Source organism: Furipterus horrens, unplaced genomic scaffold, assembly GCF_987537825.1.
Source record: "Furipterus horrens unplaced genomic scaffold, mFurHor1.1.pri manual_scaffold_7, whole genome shotgun sequence".
Taxonomy (NCBI): domain Eukaryota; kingdom Metazoa; phylum Chordata; class Mammalia; order Chiroptera; family Furipteridae; genus Furipterus; species Furipterus horrens.
This window is the reverse complement of record NW_028327177.1, coordinates 60363695-60382388: the sequence shown is the minus strand read 5'-3', so window position 1 is coordinate 60382388 and position 18694 is coordinate 60363695. Positions and strand designations below refer to the sequence as shown.

Here is an 18694-nt window from a genome sequence, read left to right as displayed (position 1 = left end):
AACTAGAAATTGAAAAATTATGTTAAAAAATAATGAAGCAGTACTTCCCTAACTTAGTGAAGGAAATAGACTTACAGGTCCAGAAAGCACAGAGAGTTCCAAAAAAACTGGACCCAGGGAGAACCACACCAAGACACATTATAATCAAAATGTCAAAAATTAAGGATAAAGAGAGAATCTTAAAAGCAGTGAGAGAAGAAGAGAATTACATACAAAGAGGTCCCAACAAGACTATAAGCTGATTTCTCTAAAGAAACTCTGCAGGTGAGAAGGGGCTGGCAAGAAATATTCAAAGTAATGAAAAGCAAAAACCTACAACCATGATTACTCTATCCAGCAAAGCTTTCATTCAGAATAGAAGGGCAGAGAAAGTGCTTCCAGGACAAAGTAAAATAAAAGAAGTTCATCAGATCCAAATCACTGTTATACGAAATGTTAAAGGGGCTTGTTTAGCAGAAAGAGGATCAAAACTATGAACATTAAAATGAAAACTGTATCACAACAACCAACAACAGAAGCTAGGGAACTGAAACAAAGGCAAACTAAGTAGTCAATAAGCATGGGAAAAGAATTATAGGTATGGGGAACATTATGGGGGGAGGTCAGCAGGTAGGGGGAAGGGAGGGAGATAGTACAGGAACTAAGAAGCATAGTAGGAGGGAGTGGAGTAGACAGGAAGATGTTGAGAACTATATGCACAACCAATGGGCATGGACTAAGGGGGAGGACAACTGAAGGGAGGGTGGTCACTGGGTGGAGGGGAACAAAGGGAAAAGATATTGGGACAACTGTAACAGCATAATCAATAAAGCATATTTAAAAAAGTAAAATATAAAACAAAGAAATAAATAAAAGAAGACATGAATTTTAAAAAAAGAATAAGTTTCTTTTTCCACTTCTATTTCTATTTACTTACTTGCTGTATAACTTTATGGACAATTTTCTATCCCTAAAATTTATTTTCCTTATCCATAAAATAAAATGGATGGTCTTCACTTCATAAGTTTTTTGTGCAGTCTCAATGAGATTTCATGAAAGGTTCTTAGCACAGTACCTTATATTCATTTATTCATTTCTTCAACAAATGTTTACTGAGTTTGATCTCTGTCCCAGTCTCTGGGCCAAGCATTGAGCAAATAAGGTTGATAGAGTTACTGTTCAAAGAAACTTCCAGTCTATTGAAGGAAGACAGACATTTAAAAGATACCACACGGTGATAAATTATAATCATTACAAGAATTATCAAGGAAAATTAGAGTGTTGTGAGCACATACAACTGGGGGACGTACCAGGTCTGAAGTGACCTTGAGGGTAAGTAAATGCTTTCTTGGGGAAGTAACATTTAATCTGGAACCAGAAGGAGGAATAGCCAGGCAAAGAAGTGGAACAAGAAAATTCCAGAGAAGGCTCTGAAATGTCTTAAAGCTTCATGCACTGGAGTACTCAGGCTCTGGACTCAGACATGTTTACATAATTGTGATCATATGCATTATATATTTGTATATCCTGTTCTTTTCACTTACTATTAACCTATGCTCATTTTTCTTTTCTTTTTTTTTTACCTTTAGAAACTTTTTATTTTCTGTCAACCTCATTTCCTTTCTGTTAAGTTTGTGGCAGACCAGCTTAAGACCACTCAGTGGTTGTTCCCACCCACTCAGTGGCCTGCACAGTGGGGGCTGCAGACCAGTCTTCAGTGGCAGGCTGAGCGCTCCAGTCTTCAGTAGGGAACTGCTGAATGGGCACAGAGGGCCCCTGCACACCTTCAGACCAGTCAGCGACCTCCGGCTGAGCAGCAGTGAACTCGGGAGCCGGGGCGGTCCATTCGCCCTGAAATTCCTCCTTGGTCACAGCCTTTTCAGCAGCGGCCTGCTCTTCCTTCTCAATCTCTTCAGGATCCCTGTAGAAGTAGAGATCGGGCGTGACCTCCCAGGGGTGCTCCCGGGAGATGGTGCTGCGCATGCGCAGAACTTCCCGGGCCAGCATCCACCACATAAGGCCCACCAAGTGAGCCCCCTTGTTGTTGCAAGGGATGGCGATGTCCACGTAGCGCAGAGGAGAGTCTGTGTTGCACAGCGCAATGGTGGGCAGGTTCACGTAGGACGCCTCGGTGAGAGGCTGATAGTCCGCCCTGGGATCGGTGACCACCAGCAGCCTCGGCTCCCAGAAGGCTGCCTGGATCTGGTTAGTGAAGGTCCCCGGGGTGAAGCGGCTGGCGATAGGAGTGGCTCTAGTGGCAGCAGCGAACTTCAGCACAGCTCGCTGGCCAGTGTTCCTGGAGGATATGACACTAACATCAGTGGGGTTTTCAATGGCAACTATGGCACAAGCTGCCATCAGAAGCTTCTCCCAGGTTCTCTTCAGATTTATGATGTAGCTGCCATCACTTTTCCTTTTGTAGATGTACTGTTCCATCTGGAAGTCAAGGTTGGTGCCACCTAAGTGGGTTCCTGCAGCAAGGAATTTGAGGACATCCTCCTCCTTCATTTGCAGGACATCAAGGGCTCCGGACATTGTGAAAGTTTCCCTTTAAGTTACGTGGGAACCGAGAACAATGCCGTATGGACCCTTCTCTGGGTAGCGCGGAAAGCCTATGCTCATTTTTCAATGTTATTAACAAACATCAACTATATCTCTGGTTGTTGTGGCTCAGTAGGATGGGTGTCGTACCACAAACACAAAGGTCGCCAGTTCAATTCCCAGTCAGGGCACATGCCTGAGTTGTGGGCACAGTCACCAGCTGGGGGCAATGCAAGAGGAAACAGGTGGACGTTTGGTCAAAGTTTCTCTGGCACATCAATGCTTCTCACCTTTTCTCTCCCCCTCCCTTCCCCATTCTCTAAATAAATAAATAAATAACATCAATTGTCATGGCTGCTTAATACTCATAATAAAGATAAATTATAATATAATTACCATTCTACTCCATCCTATTTAATCATTTAATATTTTTCTAATAATTTATATTTTAAGAATTGCTGAGATAGAATTGCTATTTACTTGAAACTGACTGCTTTCTCATAATGCTATATCATGTCAAAGAAAAAAAAATGTTGTCAATTTTCTAAAATTTCATTTCATTCAAAGAGTAAAAATTTACATTCTGAAAAGTGGCCATCCACTTGACTTCATTCATTTGAATCTTTATTAACTTTATTTTTGAATCTTTAATAATTTATATGAAAGTGTCATCTGTATAAAAAAATATAATAGGAGTAAGTTATTCATTAATGCTGACAATTATTATTGACCATAGTTTTAAGCAACTAGAATTAATAATACTTATTAAGATCTTATGATTAGCCTGTTTAATCCTGAAAATGATATTATTATAAAATTTTAAGGGAAATATCTGGTACATACCTAGTTTTAAATATATTATCTACTTTTGATTTAAATGCTATCATTTTCCTTAGTTTTAAAGAGAGTAGACCTATCATTAAATAAGAGCACTTTCAGATCAATGATATTAAACATCAGTGAAAAGTTACACAGAGTGTATACATAATTGGGACAACGTAAAATGAGTAAACTGAACAATTTAGACAGTGAGGCTATTCAGTGAGAACCAGGGGGCAGTGTAACAAAGGCTAAGGAAAGAAAGGGCAGACCTGCTGGCTGTCTGGGCAGAAGCCAGAAACTTCTCTGGACATAATAGGAGGCCGGTTCTTTTTTAAGGAGAGAACATCTCTGCTGACTTTGTAAATAGGACTGTTAAAAAGAAAAGGTGCTGAGTCACACAAAGAGCTCATTCAAATCATACAATTCCATTTGTGTTGGGAAGAGAAAACAAACTTCTCTTGACTGACAAGATAAAATTTGGGAAAATTCTTTCTGATACATTTTAAATAAATGACTAAATATTTAAGTCAACACCATTTTTAGAAATGTAATCAACTTTTAAAATTTATTTTAGTAAATGTAACATGATAATTCATTTCCTCAAGTGAAAAACTATCATTTTTTTAGTAAACACATCATTTAAACTTTATTTTATGATGCCTATGCATGTTCAGTTCACATGCCATTGAGTTCAGAGCTGTTGAATCATCACTCCTGAACACCCAGTCACTATTCTGTTATTTAGTCATAAGAAGAATGAGGGATTACATTAAAATTTTAATTAGATGTGAAAAGTTAAATTCGGAATTACTTCGACTAGGAAAGAATAAAATGATGATGTAGATCTGTTGTGAACACTATCACTGTTTATATAAAGAATTAAAATAGGAGTGTTTCAAATTGTGTTTGTACAGTTTAAAATTCTAGCAGAGCAATATTTAAAAGAATATAAAGTAATAGTATTCTTGTGTATTTAGTAGGTACTAAAAGTGCTCAAGAATAGCAATAAAAAAAAAAAAAAAAAAACACAGACCCTAATACAAATCATCTTTTCCAAGTTGAGCACAAGAAGTTCATGTTATAAACCTCCCAAATTTCCAGATGGGACTTTTGATTTTTTTCTAAGCAACTAGCTAATTGATTGTCTGCCTCTTATATAACTACAGTAAGAACTGTGAAATGTCCCTTAATCTCCCATTTGTTCTAGAAGACATTTATATTACACTGCAAAGCCTTATGTAGACATACAGGTTGAGAACGAAAGATTCTGCCGGTAAAAATTATCCACTTACAATATGGTAAGCCTGAGGACATTGTCACATTGCTCTTGAAGTCAAGTTTGCATTGGTTTTATCAACATCATGATTTTACCCAAGTTTATGTAAAAAGATGTCTTAACATTTCTAATAATGTTCACTAAATTTCAGTGAACAAAGGTGCAAATAAATAGACCATGTTCATGTGAGAAGATGTGCAGTTCAGAGGCATGCTCAGGTGATCGTCACACATTTTCATTGTCGTTCTGATAATATTCTTTTTTTTTAATGCTTCCAAAAGTTAAAAATGTCACACAAAAAAGTTGGGTGTTACACTTTTTACTGAAATAGAATTTGGTAATATTGTTTGTAAACCTCCATGTGGACAGACTCCAGGGGCCCTATTAAGGCAGTGTCCCTGTTAATGGAACATGTGCTCTTCCGGGAGTGCCCTGTGATCCCACCATTATCTCCTAATTATCCCCTACCTTGCTAGGCCCTGTAGGAATTAGAAATGGCAACTCTTAACATGCCTATAACCATAACAGAATGAAGAGCAGGTAAGTGCCTCATAAATAATACTAATATACTTTACTGAAATGCCAAGGAAGGAGAGTTTCATGGATGGGGAGCAGGATGACAACCAGAGGTGGTGGGGGTGGGATTAGAGGGTGGAGGGATTGAGAAAAAAGGAAAAAAGTATCATGGACAGCAGTGTTGTGATTACCGAGGGGAGGAGGGTATAAGGGGTCTAAATGGTAATTGAGAAATTATATAATAAAGATTAAATTAAAAAAGAAAAATTAAAGGATAGCTTTATAATACTGCATGCCATCTTTGAAAGTTGCTAAGAAAGCACATCTTAAAAATTCTCACCACAAGAAAATTAAATGTTGTAACTATGTATGGCAATAGATGTTAACTGCTTATTGTGGTGATCATTCTGCAATACATACAAGTATTGAATCATTATATTGTATGCCCAAAGCTAATGTGATATCATATGTCAATTATACTTCAATAAAAGTATTTTTACTTTAAAAGAGTCTATTATTCATAAAAGAGGAGGCCATAGAGTTGGACCTTGAAAAACAAATAAAATTGTGATTGGTAAAAATGGGCAGGTGAGTATTCCATGAAAAATCTGGAATGTAAGGCATTGGTAATTTGTGTCTGATGTCAGTCCAGGAATTTGAAAGAAGAAATGGACAATAAAATGTTAAGGGGGAAAAAATTCTAGATGTAATCTAGTTCTGATATAATCTTTACCTTTATGAAACTACCTTCCAAACAAATTTAGAACATGCTATCAATAGGCAAAATGCACAGATACAACTGAGGGGAGATTAAAGCACTCCCAAACTGTAGTACACAGCAGGACACTGTTTGAAAACCAGCAACCTCATTGGAACCTCTGATGAGACAGTGAGCTCCAGAGAAATGAAGTTACTGATTCAAGGCCATTACTAGGACTAGAAACCAAGTCTTTTATTTACCTGCAGTAATACATGTAAAACCATGAATTATTTCACCTATATTTTCTGTCAAGGTTCAGGAGATACAAGGCAAAATAGTATTCAGATGTTAAACTTTAATAAGAAGAAATTAACAATTGTGGTTGAATTTTGTTTTTTTCTAAATGTTATCTTTATCACTTACCTTTGATTTCACTAATAAAAATTATTTTTTAATGTAAAACTAAAAATCAGATAGAAGACCTGTAGTTGCTTATCGAACTGGCTGGTTTGGCTCAGTGGATTGAGCGTCGGCCTGCGAGCTAAGTGTCGCTGGTTCGATCTTCCAGTCAGGGCACATCGGAGAAGGAAAACTCTGACTCCAAAAAACCTCCGCTGCCTTGCGGCATACCTCTTCAGGGGAAAGGCTAAGGGAGTAAACCCCAACAGAAAATCCGGAGCCGGAGTCCCTAAGGCGGTTTGACGTTGTAGTCAACACCGGCAACTCCTGCGGCGCACCTGAAACCAAGCTGTATTGACTCCGTCTTTCCCTTGAACCCTTCAGCTGCGAAGAGAGGGGGTTCTGCTGCATGGGCAACAGCAGACCCTCCATATCACCCTGCCCAGGCTCTGTAGCTTCAGCTTCACTGGAGAGGACACTCCAGAGTCATCGCAAGATGTCGATTCAACACGGGAGGAGACAGATACCGTGTCACTCCCGAGTCGGACTGCACAACCATTCTCGGCGGTGCAGATAGACTCTTAAGAAGCTACACCATCGTCTCTCGAGACGGACGGCTGCCGACGAGTTGCTTATCGAAGTGCTGTGGGATTTGACACTTTCAAAATTAAATATACAAGGTCAGTCATAACCACACACATGTACAATCAAGGTGTTATGTCCTACTCAAATAAATAAAAATTATTTTCCCCAATTTGGATTTAATTTCACTGCACATATTAGATACTTTCCAGTTAACCTATTAAAGCTTTGTTTTATAATTAATTCCTATAAACATTTTTTATTATTTAGGTTAAATAAACTAAAAATGTCCTTATATATCACATGTAAAAACAAAACATTATCTATTAGTCAAGCATGCACTCAATAAGAATTAAACTTTAAATTATACAAGACTTCTCCAAAAACAGAAGTCTAATGTAAACACTCAAAAATCTAAAATTTTGAAATTGAAAAGACTTTTATTGTCATTTTTTCCAGTTGATTGTAAAATGTTCATTCACATCCATGGTAATTAAACAAATACAGAACATATGTCATAGTTCCCTTTGTTATCCATTATCTAATACACAAAATGTTCATTCAACAAATAAGTAATCATACACAGCATATTTCTTTATATAAAACACACACGCAATAGGCCCTCAGAAATGAAGTCCTGGTGTTATTTTATAGGCTGGGTTCATCTCTGATTATTACTGTGCCTAAGTGAACAATTCTGAAGATAGTCTTCCAAAGTTCAAATCCTGGCTCCAACACTTACTAGTTACATGACTTCAAGGAAATGTACCTAAATTATCTTTGCTTCAATTTCCCTATATTTAAAATGGAAACACACACACACACACACACACACACACACACACACATATATTATATATATATATAATCACTGAGGAGCAACTATGTTAATACGTTTGAACTGCTTAGTGTAGTGACTAGCATTTGTAAATTACTCAATAAAGTGAGTTATTATTATTAGTCTGAAACTATAAATAAAGGACTCACATGTTTTTTATTAAGCTAGAAGAAAATTCAGATGTTCCATATGGATTATAAACTGAACAGAAATGTAGATTTTTAAAACAATCTTAAAGAGTTGCTTAAATCATTATACAATGTTTCCCCTCTAGCTCCCCCCGCCCAAACCCTTGCTTTCAAAGGGAAAAGAACTGCTGAATTTCTGACACCTTTTAAAATACTATCTTCAGATTATTGTATAAGCACATCTCCAGAATAGGAGGTGGCCGAACTGTCTCCACAGATGAGGCAACTTAAAACAGAATCCTCTCCTGAGAACAGGGTACCTGTTTCCATGCAATCTGCTTTGAAAATCGTGTTAGTGAAATATATGAGAAATAAAAGGTTTGACTTGCACCGAATACAGCGCTTTTTTTAGGTGCATGAGTCTGTTGACTGTTTGAGGGCAATCATTTCTATTTCTTTAGGTAAAACAATCATTTGCCTTCATTTATGAGTAAAGGTGGGAGATAGAAATCTAAGAGACCAATCTACAGTTTGTTTTCTTTTTATCTTCACCGGAGGACAACCTTTCATTGCTTTTTCGAAAGAGAAGTAGGGAGAGAGAGAAACACGATGTGAGAGAGAAACATCGATTGGTTGCCTCCCACATGCACCCAGACCAGGGATCCTACCTACCCTAAGGCAGATCAGGTGTACATAACTGCAACCTAGGTATGTGCTCTGACCTGGAATGGAACTACAACCCTATGGTTAAGGACGACGTTCCAACCAACTGAGCCACACAAGCCAGGACTACTCTTTTTTTTTTTTTAATTTAATTTTTTAAAGTATAGTTGATATTCAATTATATCAGTTTCAGGTGTAAAAGCAATATTGTGATTCTATACTTATATATCTTAAGTGTGATCACCACGGTAGTTCTAATAACTATCTCAGGGACGATTTATAGAGTTACATCTGAAAGGAGACTGTGCTTAACTGATACCGAGGGCCAATTATGTGCCAGACATTCTGAAAGGCTGTTTTCTCACTGAATCCTAACCAGATGCTATAGGGTGATCTGCTATTGTCCCCAGTTTTATAGATGAGAAAACTGAGACTCATAAAAGTACAGTAACTTAAGCAAAAACATATAGTAATGACAAACCAAGATTCTAACTTAAATTTATCTGACACACATGCATTCTCAAGTCACCACATCATATTGAGGACTCAAAGTCTAACAAGTCACTTTAAATATTTTTTAGGTGGACTCATAGCTTCTGTGTTCTCAGTCACAACATCTAGCTCTTACTTGGCTATAAATTTTACTATAATTTCACTGTGAGAAAAATTTTTGTTAAAAAAATCACCATATAACATCTGGATTTTGGAATCCATATAATAAAATTTTTTATAATTTTAAAAATGCTTGTGAATGTATTATTAGAGCTTTTCTATCCACAAGTTACCTTAAAAGATTTTCATCCTTCTGTCCCCAGAATTACTTGACTTTCAAAATGTATTTATTTAAGCTCATGAATCATGAGAACTTGTTTTAATAATTTTTTTAATGATGTAAATAGTTATACAAAGAAACACAAGGTCTAGCAAAATAATAAGCTCTTGATTTTTGTTTCATTTCACTTGGACATCAGTTCTATTTAGAATATTTATATACTCAGAAAACAGGTGTTTCTCTCCAGTTTGAAAATTCATTGGTTGCCTTTCTGTTCCCTGTATACATGTTTCCAAATTTGGTCTAGAAATCAACTGTTCTTCAACTTCTGTACATATAAGAAAACTCAAAGAATTTGATTTTAAATATACACAATCCAACAGACAACAGTATTTATTTTCCTATTGTGTGATTTTAGCACTAAAAGTCAATGGTCAAAAAAAAATTAACCTAAGAATCCTTTCAAAATTCAATGGTAGGTTTTGACATCACTATACACATATATGAGTCAAGCCCAAGGGTTTCCTTTTCAATGTTAGGATAATCTATAAACAGAAAATATTTAAGAGTCTTGAAGCTACACTGGCAAATGTTTCTCTTTCACTCTACAAACACCAGTACAGCTGCTATAAGAAAAATTGACAAGATGTTTATAAAATGAGTAGACTGAGGGCTATAATTTATTTTAAAGCTAAGTACTAATTTTTTAAATAAAGCTTTTATGCTAACCCAAAGTAATACTGAATGCAAACTGTAATTGAAAAACAAAATTTTAAAAATATTTATGCTTATTTTTTAAGCTAAATATACTCATAAATATTATAAATAGTAATACTTTGGTGGGGACACTTACCCTTTCCTTCGGATGTGTCTTTCTGTGGAACAGGTGTCTCCTGACCTCACATTCCCTATTTTTCTACCAAACCCCAGAGTTAGTAAAGGGATTTTTCTGGTTGGCACATTCGGGAAAGACTAAACTGGGAAGCATTGCCATCCAGGTCCTCTTTTTGGAACAAGTTGCCCAAAATCTCCCACAGAAGGTTACACAAAAAAGGAATTCCTACTTCCTGAATTCTCAATAAAATATGACATGAATAAATTACAGCATATATAAAAATACATTTTCAAAATGTGCTTCATTATGTTATCCCTTTACAGATGCTGAACCAAATAAACATGTGAATTTTGCCAGTAAGTTCAACCTAACAAGTGTAAAAAGCAACATAACCCTAATAGTGAAGCTGATAGTAAGACATACACTCAAACTCAGAAGTTCATCAGTTTGCATTAGAAATTGAAAGTAAATTAGCAAGTCACATACAAATTGCCAGTTATATACACTTAGCATATATATATTTAGTTCTTTCTCTGTAATAAAAACTCTATTTCTAGAGCTTACTGTAAATGAAAAATAAGACTGGGAACTGGGCGTTTTCTTCATGGCACTTTAAAATTAAAACAATAAATGAATAAATAACAAAAAACTCACTGAAGCTGCAAGTTTCCAATGCTCATCAATATAACTGACCCATGAGCCATTAGTGGGTCATAAAGTAAGAAAACTCAATAAAATAATCATAACCTCATACGTTATTTAGTTCTGAGGCTTAAGTGATGGACCTTTGTACCTGACCATGCCTAGAGACAGTTTTATTACACACGCACAGACACAAAAATACACACCCAAACACGCTTAGTGCAAGTTCTCTCTTTTAATTATGTAAATTCACATACACATGTGTTCATAGGACATTTATAATGCCATCATAGCTTTCCTTTAATAAACAACAAAGGGGCATTATATAGTTTCTTTTTCTAAATAAATTACTTAAGCAATGAATTTTTTATTGAAGTTATAAGTATTTATAATTCTTGACTTTTGAATCTCCTCTGAATGGCAGATACACCTAAACCAAAAAAAAAAAAAAAAAAAAAAAAAAAAAAGGCTCAACTTATGTGAACATATTTCAACCTTTTTAAAGTATATTTCTATCTAGCTTCTGAACTTGTTTCATCATTATCAAATTCATCTTAACTAGTTTTAAGGACATTTGGATTTTGGACAAATCCCAATTTTTTATTCAATATTTATCTTCTTTCTAACTTATACAACATACAGGAAATGCTCAAAGTTATAGAAATTCTCAAGTGATATTAGTGTAGTGGACAATTTTACCTTTCTAAAGTCATCTCTTTAGAATTCTGCTGTCTTCTTTAGATTCATTTCTAGTCTGTGTCAAGGGGACTTTTCTTGTGTGTCTCCCTAATTGACCACAAAGATTTTTACCTCCTTCCTATCACTTCAAAACCCTTCTCCTAACTTGATTATCCTACTTTTTTTTTTTTAACTTAATGTTTTTTTTCCCCTTCAGACAGCAGTTCTAAGAAATGGTTCACTATTTGGACTCTGCTTCATCACCCACTCAACTTGTTTTTTAACATCCTTCTGTTCCCATCCTGCCAAGGTTCTTTTTCTCTGCCAATTGTCACTTGTCAAGGCCACAACTTTCTGACCCTGGGCTTCCTCTTTTGTACAGTCCCCTTTTGGGGTCCTTGGTTCCAACCCAATTTATCCACTCATGACAGATTAATCTTTCTCATCTTTCTAAAGTGTAGTTTCATTATATCCTTTTAGAGTGGAGGAAGGAGACAGTAGAAGGCAAAGAGGACCCCCAAGGAGTGTTCAATAGCTGAAGAACCCAATGGATTCCTCTTCCTCTAGAAAATTTTTCCCTTGGTTTCTCTATTCTTTTCACTTCTGATTTGGCAGAACTGTTGAAGTCACTATTCTTCCACAAAGCATTCACATGCTTGCCTGAAACTTTAGTATTCCCTTGTCTAAAAACCATGACCTACAGTGAGACATACATTTTAAATTGTGATAAAGTACATAAGTGTAATTTACATGTGTGTTTTTTATGTGGATGCCATCTGTAAATCTAAACAATTTTCATGACATAATGACATTGTAAGTTTCTATATGTAAATCATGGTCCACTAAACTTGTTTCATCACCCAATAAGGAGAGCAATCCATAGTTTAAACACTGATTATCTAAATCCTTGTCCTTCTTATAAACATCATTCATTATATACTTCATTAAGCCATTCACTCACTCATTCATTCACTCCAAAATGAAAATACTAATCCCCTGTTGGATGTCAGGCATTTCTGTGTATACCAAGGATAGAATTTCAATAAGCAAACATAAGTCTCAGCCCTCATGGAGTCTGCCATGTCCATCCCCAAAAGACGATGATCCTCTGTGTTCCTCACTTCTTGAAGTATTTAGATACTCCAACCATTTCAGAGCTAAATCACGCTATTTTGACTTACTCATCTTTTACATCAGAATTCCATCTCCACAAATAGACTGTAATATCCTTCACAAGAGATGTCTTAACTAGACATATCTGCTCTATGTACCTTCACTTAGTAAGGGGGACAATAAGGAAAAGGCAAAAAACAACTGAATTTCAGCCTTTGCTCACAAGTTGGGCAAGTTTGGATGACTCAACATCTCTCAAATTCAGTTTCCCCATCTGTAAAATGAGAGGGTTGGGCTACACCAGTGGTTTTCAGATTCTACCATACCAAGGTTTCAGGATTCAATGGAGGATCCAGAGCATGATAGTAAGTGGTTTGCACTCAGAAGATAAGGGCTGAGACTTGGATCCCCATCTCCTGACTCATTGAAGCTTACAATTTTGTTTTTTTTTTTTTTTTAAGAGTCTTGGTGCTAAGTTTTAAATTCTTAAAACTCAAGAATTTGCAGTCATGTGCCCCATCTTCTCTGCCATACAAGGTTGAGGTGGAGAGAAAAGAAGGTGGGAGGAAAGAGGTATGGGTAGGAGAGAGGGAGGAAAGAAGATAAAATACTTGTGATAGAGTATACAGTGCTATATTTCAGGACCTATGTTTAAATAAGTATATATGTTAGCCTATTTTTTCTATTCATCAGCTTCACAAGATATGAATTGTTAGGTTATTTCACACATGAGGAAAATAAAGTTCAGAAAAGTTAGATAACTTGAATTAAGTATCCAATTAAGAAGCAGTGAGGTCAAAATCTCTTCTTTTTCCATTATCCACTTCCCATTATATTTGATTTGTTTTCCTTTGTTTTCATTTTCCCTGTATTTCATATGACTTAATTCTAACAACTTGAGGTGTTCATATCAGCATTATTCTTATTTTGCCAATTAGAAAACCAAGGTTCATAAAAATGAAAGTAACCTGTCCAATGTCAAAGTAATTAAATGGGGCAAAGATGGAATTAAATACCTGAATTCACATTCAGTGCTCTTTCCATACATCAAATTGCTTTCTTTAAAAGAAAGAAAAAGACATAGGGAAAAATAAGAAAGAAGGAGGCAGAAAGGATGGGACAGGTGGAGAATTATAACAATTCCACTGCTTAAGAGGGCTAGTAATTAAAATGAGATCATTGAATGGAAAGCATCTTGAAAAATCTGAAACACTCTGTCAATACAAATTATTTTTATTAAAAATTCAAACAGTGTACACTGAGGATAACATCTGATATTTTTGTAAAATTCCATGTAGTGACTATAAATATAAAAGAGCTATATAATAAATTAATTGTTCAGACAGACTACAGAAATTCATACATAAGAAGGACAATCTGACACCCTTGAGATGTTGATACAAAGGTTGGTTACATATGCCTATTTTCTGTTCATGATATACAGTTTCTACTGGCAGTAGAATAATTCAAATTTTCAATTTTTCTTGGATTTCATCACAAACTCAATCAAAAGCATGAAAGTCAGTATTTCAGTATCCTTGCACCATATGAAATATAATAGCATGCTCTAACACCTGAACTCTTAAAGCATTTTTTATTTTGATTGTCTTCCCATTATACTGAATGATTGTCAGGACTTTATCAGGAAGATCATCCAAACAAACTAGAACATTATTAAGGTTCCAGCAGTGCAGTAACTCACTGAATGTGTGAGTGATTAAAAGCCATACACTTGTGACAAGGACCATAAGGAGATCAGACAAAGAAGTTGCATGTCTTTAAAAGAAGAAAATTTTTAAAAGAACTAGAATGATTTAACCCTTTGTAGCTTTTATCAGCACTAAAGCTGTGGCATTATTTGATTAATATTTACAGCTTGTGTGGCTAGATTCCTTATGGCAACTTATTTCCAAAGGTTAAAGCAGTCAAAAACAGGACTAACACTAAATTATAGCATAACTACTGTCTTGTCTCAATGACAGAATTCCAAAAAATATATATATTTAATATAACAAGATGCCCTGACATTAGTAAATTACTGTCACTTTTGGATAAATATCATTGACTACAGTTACACTTTCTTTAGTTCACTGAATTATTTGGACTTAGGAATATATTTCCATTGCATTTAACATTCACAAAACTATTAATTAAATGCACTGTTCACTAGAAACAAGGTGTAAACTGAGAACAGATGCTTCAGAAGAAATTAACAATCTAGGATTGGACAGAAAAACTAAATTAATTTTTATAAAAGAATGTAATTAAAAAATGCCTATGTCATAATGTTAAATAAAATAAACAACCTTAAAAAATACCAAAATATTAACTGTATTCTCTTAAGCAGAGAAAAATAGTGATTACCCCAGACTTTATTTTCTTGTTTACACTATATATGTCTTCTGTATTTTATAAAGACTTTTACAAATACTTTTATAATCAAAAGTAAAGAATTCAAGAAGGAAATTCTTTAATGGATATTTGGGTAGAATGCTGTGTGAAGACCCTGCATGTGGGCTATACAAGTCCTGAAAGCACAGTGACACCTGAACTGGCTGTGGAAGGTGAGTAGTGGGTTACTGAGTGCAGAACATAGTGGATAATAGCCAAAGTAGGGAGAGAATCATCTAGAAGAGCTAAAAGTTTTGAAGTCAGCATTTCATTAGTTTGAGTGGTGGAGGGGGAGAGGAGACAGAAGCCATATGTTCCCCAGGAGAGAAAACAGGGAAACCAAACTTTTGAGGCCTTCCTAAAGATATCTGGTTTCACCCTGTAGTCTGTGGGGATCTGGGCCCTGGCAGTTGAGGCTCTAAACATGGGATTCTCAGATTTTTCTTTCTAGGGTGCTACCTATTACAAATCTCTGAGAAGTAAGATTTGGTAAAAGAAGAAACTCCTAACAATATAAAAATCGAGTGAAGGGATTTGAAAGGTATGTCGAGTTGGAACTTACAGGATCTCTTCACCTGTTAGATATAAGAATGAGAAAGAAGAGGGATCTGAGGGTAGGAAACTAAGGGGCAGAGTATTAGGGTAAATTAAGAATTAATGACTATACTGGTGCATAGTGAGAATAAGATGACTGAGGAACATTCATTAACATTTTGAAATACAGAACTTATGTTCATGAGAGAATCTACAGTCTTTTCACCTCTTATTTTCACCACTATGACACTAATTATGTGATATTAATGAGTAAGTGAGTAACCTTTTTAATTTTATAAACAAAACTAAAAAAACCCTTGAAGTTTCTGATAATGGCAAAACAAATAAACAAAAATTTACTTACATTAAGACTACTCATATATATATATATATATATATATACTTTTCTACTGATATAAATTGGATTATTGTCCCAATTATTTAGTGTCTTATTTTAGGATTATACATCACACCCTGCAATATGTAATTTCACTGTGCCTCCCACTATGGGTAGAATATACTTCCCCCATCCCACTCAGGTTAGGTTTGGCCATAAAATTGCTTTGACTAATAGAACATTAGTAGACATGATGCAACAGAACCTTTGTTAGCATTGCTTGGTCTGTTCTCTTGTATGCCTGTGATCTGCTACAAAAAAATATTGTGCCACCTTGTTTATTGCTCCTTTTGCCTGGACCTCTGACCTGAAACCCAATGAGAAGCCTGCGGTATAGCCCTAGTGTTACCAAAAAAACAACAACTGAGGTTTGGTTGCCTGTCATCATAAGAAGCCAAACTTGTGAACAGGTGCTGATGCAAAAGAAAACAGGTATATTTGGGTGCTGCACAACATGGAAGAATGGTGGACTCCTGTCTCAAAGGCCATCTCAATTCTCCTGCTCAAGCCTGCAGTTCTTATAAGGACAGGGAAGGTAGGGATTCTTTCCTAATCCAATATATTTCTAGGTTTTGGCACCCTCAGGCTCTATCCATTCATCTTTCTATCTTTCCATGCACCCTCAGGCCCTATTTATTCATATCTATAGCTTTCAGAGTGTTCAGTGCAAGAATCTCCCCATGCTGCCTTCTTGGCTATTAGGCAGAGAGTCCCATGGTGCTCTAACTGTTTTATGGAAACTATCCCCCCTTCAAAACTCTGGACCCTTGTAATATTAAAAGCGTAAATGGGCGAAGGTCTCATTCTTCTGCAGTTACTTCCTGCTGGCAAAAGACACAGTCTTACCTATCTCTAGGTCCAAATATTCTATCAAACAGTGAAAAGGGAGGTCAGGAATGGAGGAAAACCTTTATGTGAGGGAGGACTGCTATATTCAGAAGACAGCATATGTGGTGTCTCGAGGATGGCACTGCTGAACAAGCGAAGCTGATAGACTGCTTCATGTTTCAAGAGATGGTGTTGCAGATTTTCACTGAGGCCTTTGGGATCTGCTATCCCTTTCTGAAAGAGGAATTTAAAATTTCCTTCAAGAATGCAGATCTAGCTTTCCCTTTCAATATCAACAGCAGCAGCAAGATCTGAGTGCTTCTCAGGCAGCAACCACTTTATCCATGTGTAGTGGACCCAGGGCTTGATTCCTCTGAGCTTTAGGGGAAGGGTGTGTTGTCAGCAGGATGGCATAGGGACCAGTCCATTGCTCAGATAACTGCTTTCTTCCAGGTCTTCAGTAAGGCTCAGTTCCCTTTCTGGAAGAAGTGTAAGGGTTCATCAGACAAGTAGATGAACCTGCAATGATCAAACTTATGCAAAATCATTAGTTTGCTTTAGATGTTGTACATATCACTTAATTTTTTATTCATGCTCTAAATCTAAAGGGGGTGATCCTAAAAAAAAACAAACTTAAAAGGGTCTCCCATAAGCTATTTCAAAAGGCTTAATTTAAGCCAACTTTGGGGTGCTAGCTTAATTGGGAGAAAGTGCCTGGTCCCATTTCAAACATGTTTCCTGGCATATCTTCACCAGAGTCTTCTTTCTTATGGGTTCATTTTCTTAGTATTTTCTGTAGATTGAGGTTTACAAGATGCATATAGTTTCCATTGAATCTGTAGTGCCTGTCCTATCTTCTGGGAGATTTTTAAAGTGAACAATGGTCCATTGTCTCGTTGAATGCTGTGAGGAAATCCAAATTTAAGAATTATTTTTTTAAGTAGAAGTTTTGCTGCTTTAGTTGCCTTCTCAGTTCTACTGGGGCATGCCTTGACCCATCAAGAAAAAGTGTCCACAAAAATTAATAAAAACTTAAAGTTTCCTCTGGATTCAGGCATCTGTGTAAAGCCAACTTGCCAGTCTTGAAATGGGTATATCCTTTTATATTGTGTTTCTTTTTACAATGGGGCGTATTCCGACTTAAGGTTGTTATTGATACATATCTGATAAAATTGGATAACCCTCCATGTGGTCCTTTGCAAGTGAGGGCCCTTCAAGTATGATCTAATGAGGTCCATTAAAGTATCCCTTCATAATGGGCCCCTTCATGTAGGTGTTTGAGGATGGCATATGCTAGACCTTCAGGGAGTAAGATCATAACATGAGTGTTGATCTTCCATATAGAATTAGGGTCATTTTTTTAAAAATCACCATTCATGGCCTCATTCCTCAACTCATTCTCTGTAATGGGGTTTAAATTCTGACAAGTCCAGATGGTGAATCAAGGCTGCAAGAAGTGGTGGCCTTTGGGTGGCTTGTCTTGCTTCTTTATCAGCAGTTTGGTTTTCCTGGCTTGTTTGGGAATCATTCTTCTGGTGTTGTGGGTAGTGTATTATTGCAATCTGGTTTGGTATATTCACTACCTTTAGTAATTGTAAAATTTCTTTTGCATGTTTTATGTCCTTATTCCCCAAGGTTAGAAGTCCTCTTTCTCTCCATATTGCCTCATGGGCATGGACTTCCATGAAGTCATATTTATAGTTAGTGTAGTTGTTAACATTCTTCCCCTGGGATAATTCTAAGACTCTAGTGAGAGCTATCAGCTCAGTCTTTTGTGCTGAGGCTTCTACAGGAAGAGCTTGGGCTTCTGTTACCTTGCCTATGGGGACTACTGTGTACCCAGCTCATTGTTGACTATTCTCCGTGAAACTGTTCCCATCTGTATATAATTCTTAGTCAGGTTCTGTCAGAGTCTGGTCCAACAGATCCAGTCTGCTGGAATAAACTTGTCAATGATTTCCAAGCAATCACGCTGAAGGTTTGAGCCTCCCTGAGTCTAGGAGAAGGGTGGCAGAGTTTAAGGTGGTGGTAGTTTATAAGGTAACATTTGTATTGTCTAA

The 18694-nt window shown here is 36.3% G+C and overlaps 1 protein-coding gene and 1 pseudogene across 1 annotated transcript in view; both read right to left on the bottom strand.

Moving 5' to 3' along the window:
* The window catches only part of HNF4G (hepatocyte nuclear factor 4 gamma), a 121785-nt gene that overhangs the window by 52112 nt on the left and 50979 nt on the right, over window positions 1-18694 (bottom strand). The window lies entirely within an intron of this gene.
* Window positions 1586-2576, bottom strand: LOC150004537 (small ribosomal subunit protein uS2 pseudogene; annotated as a pseudogene).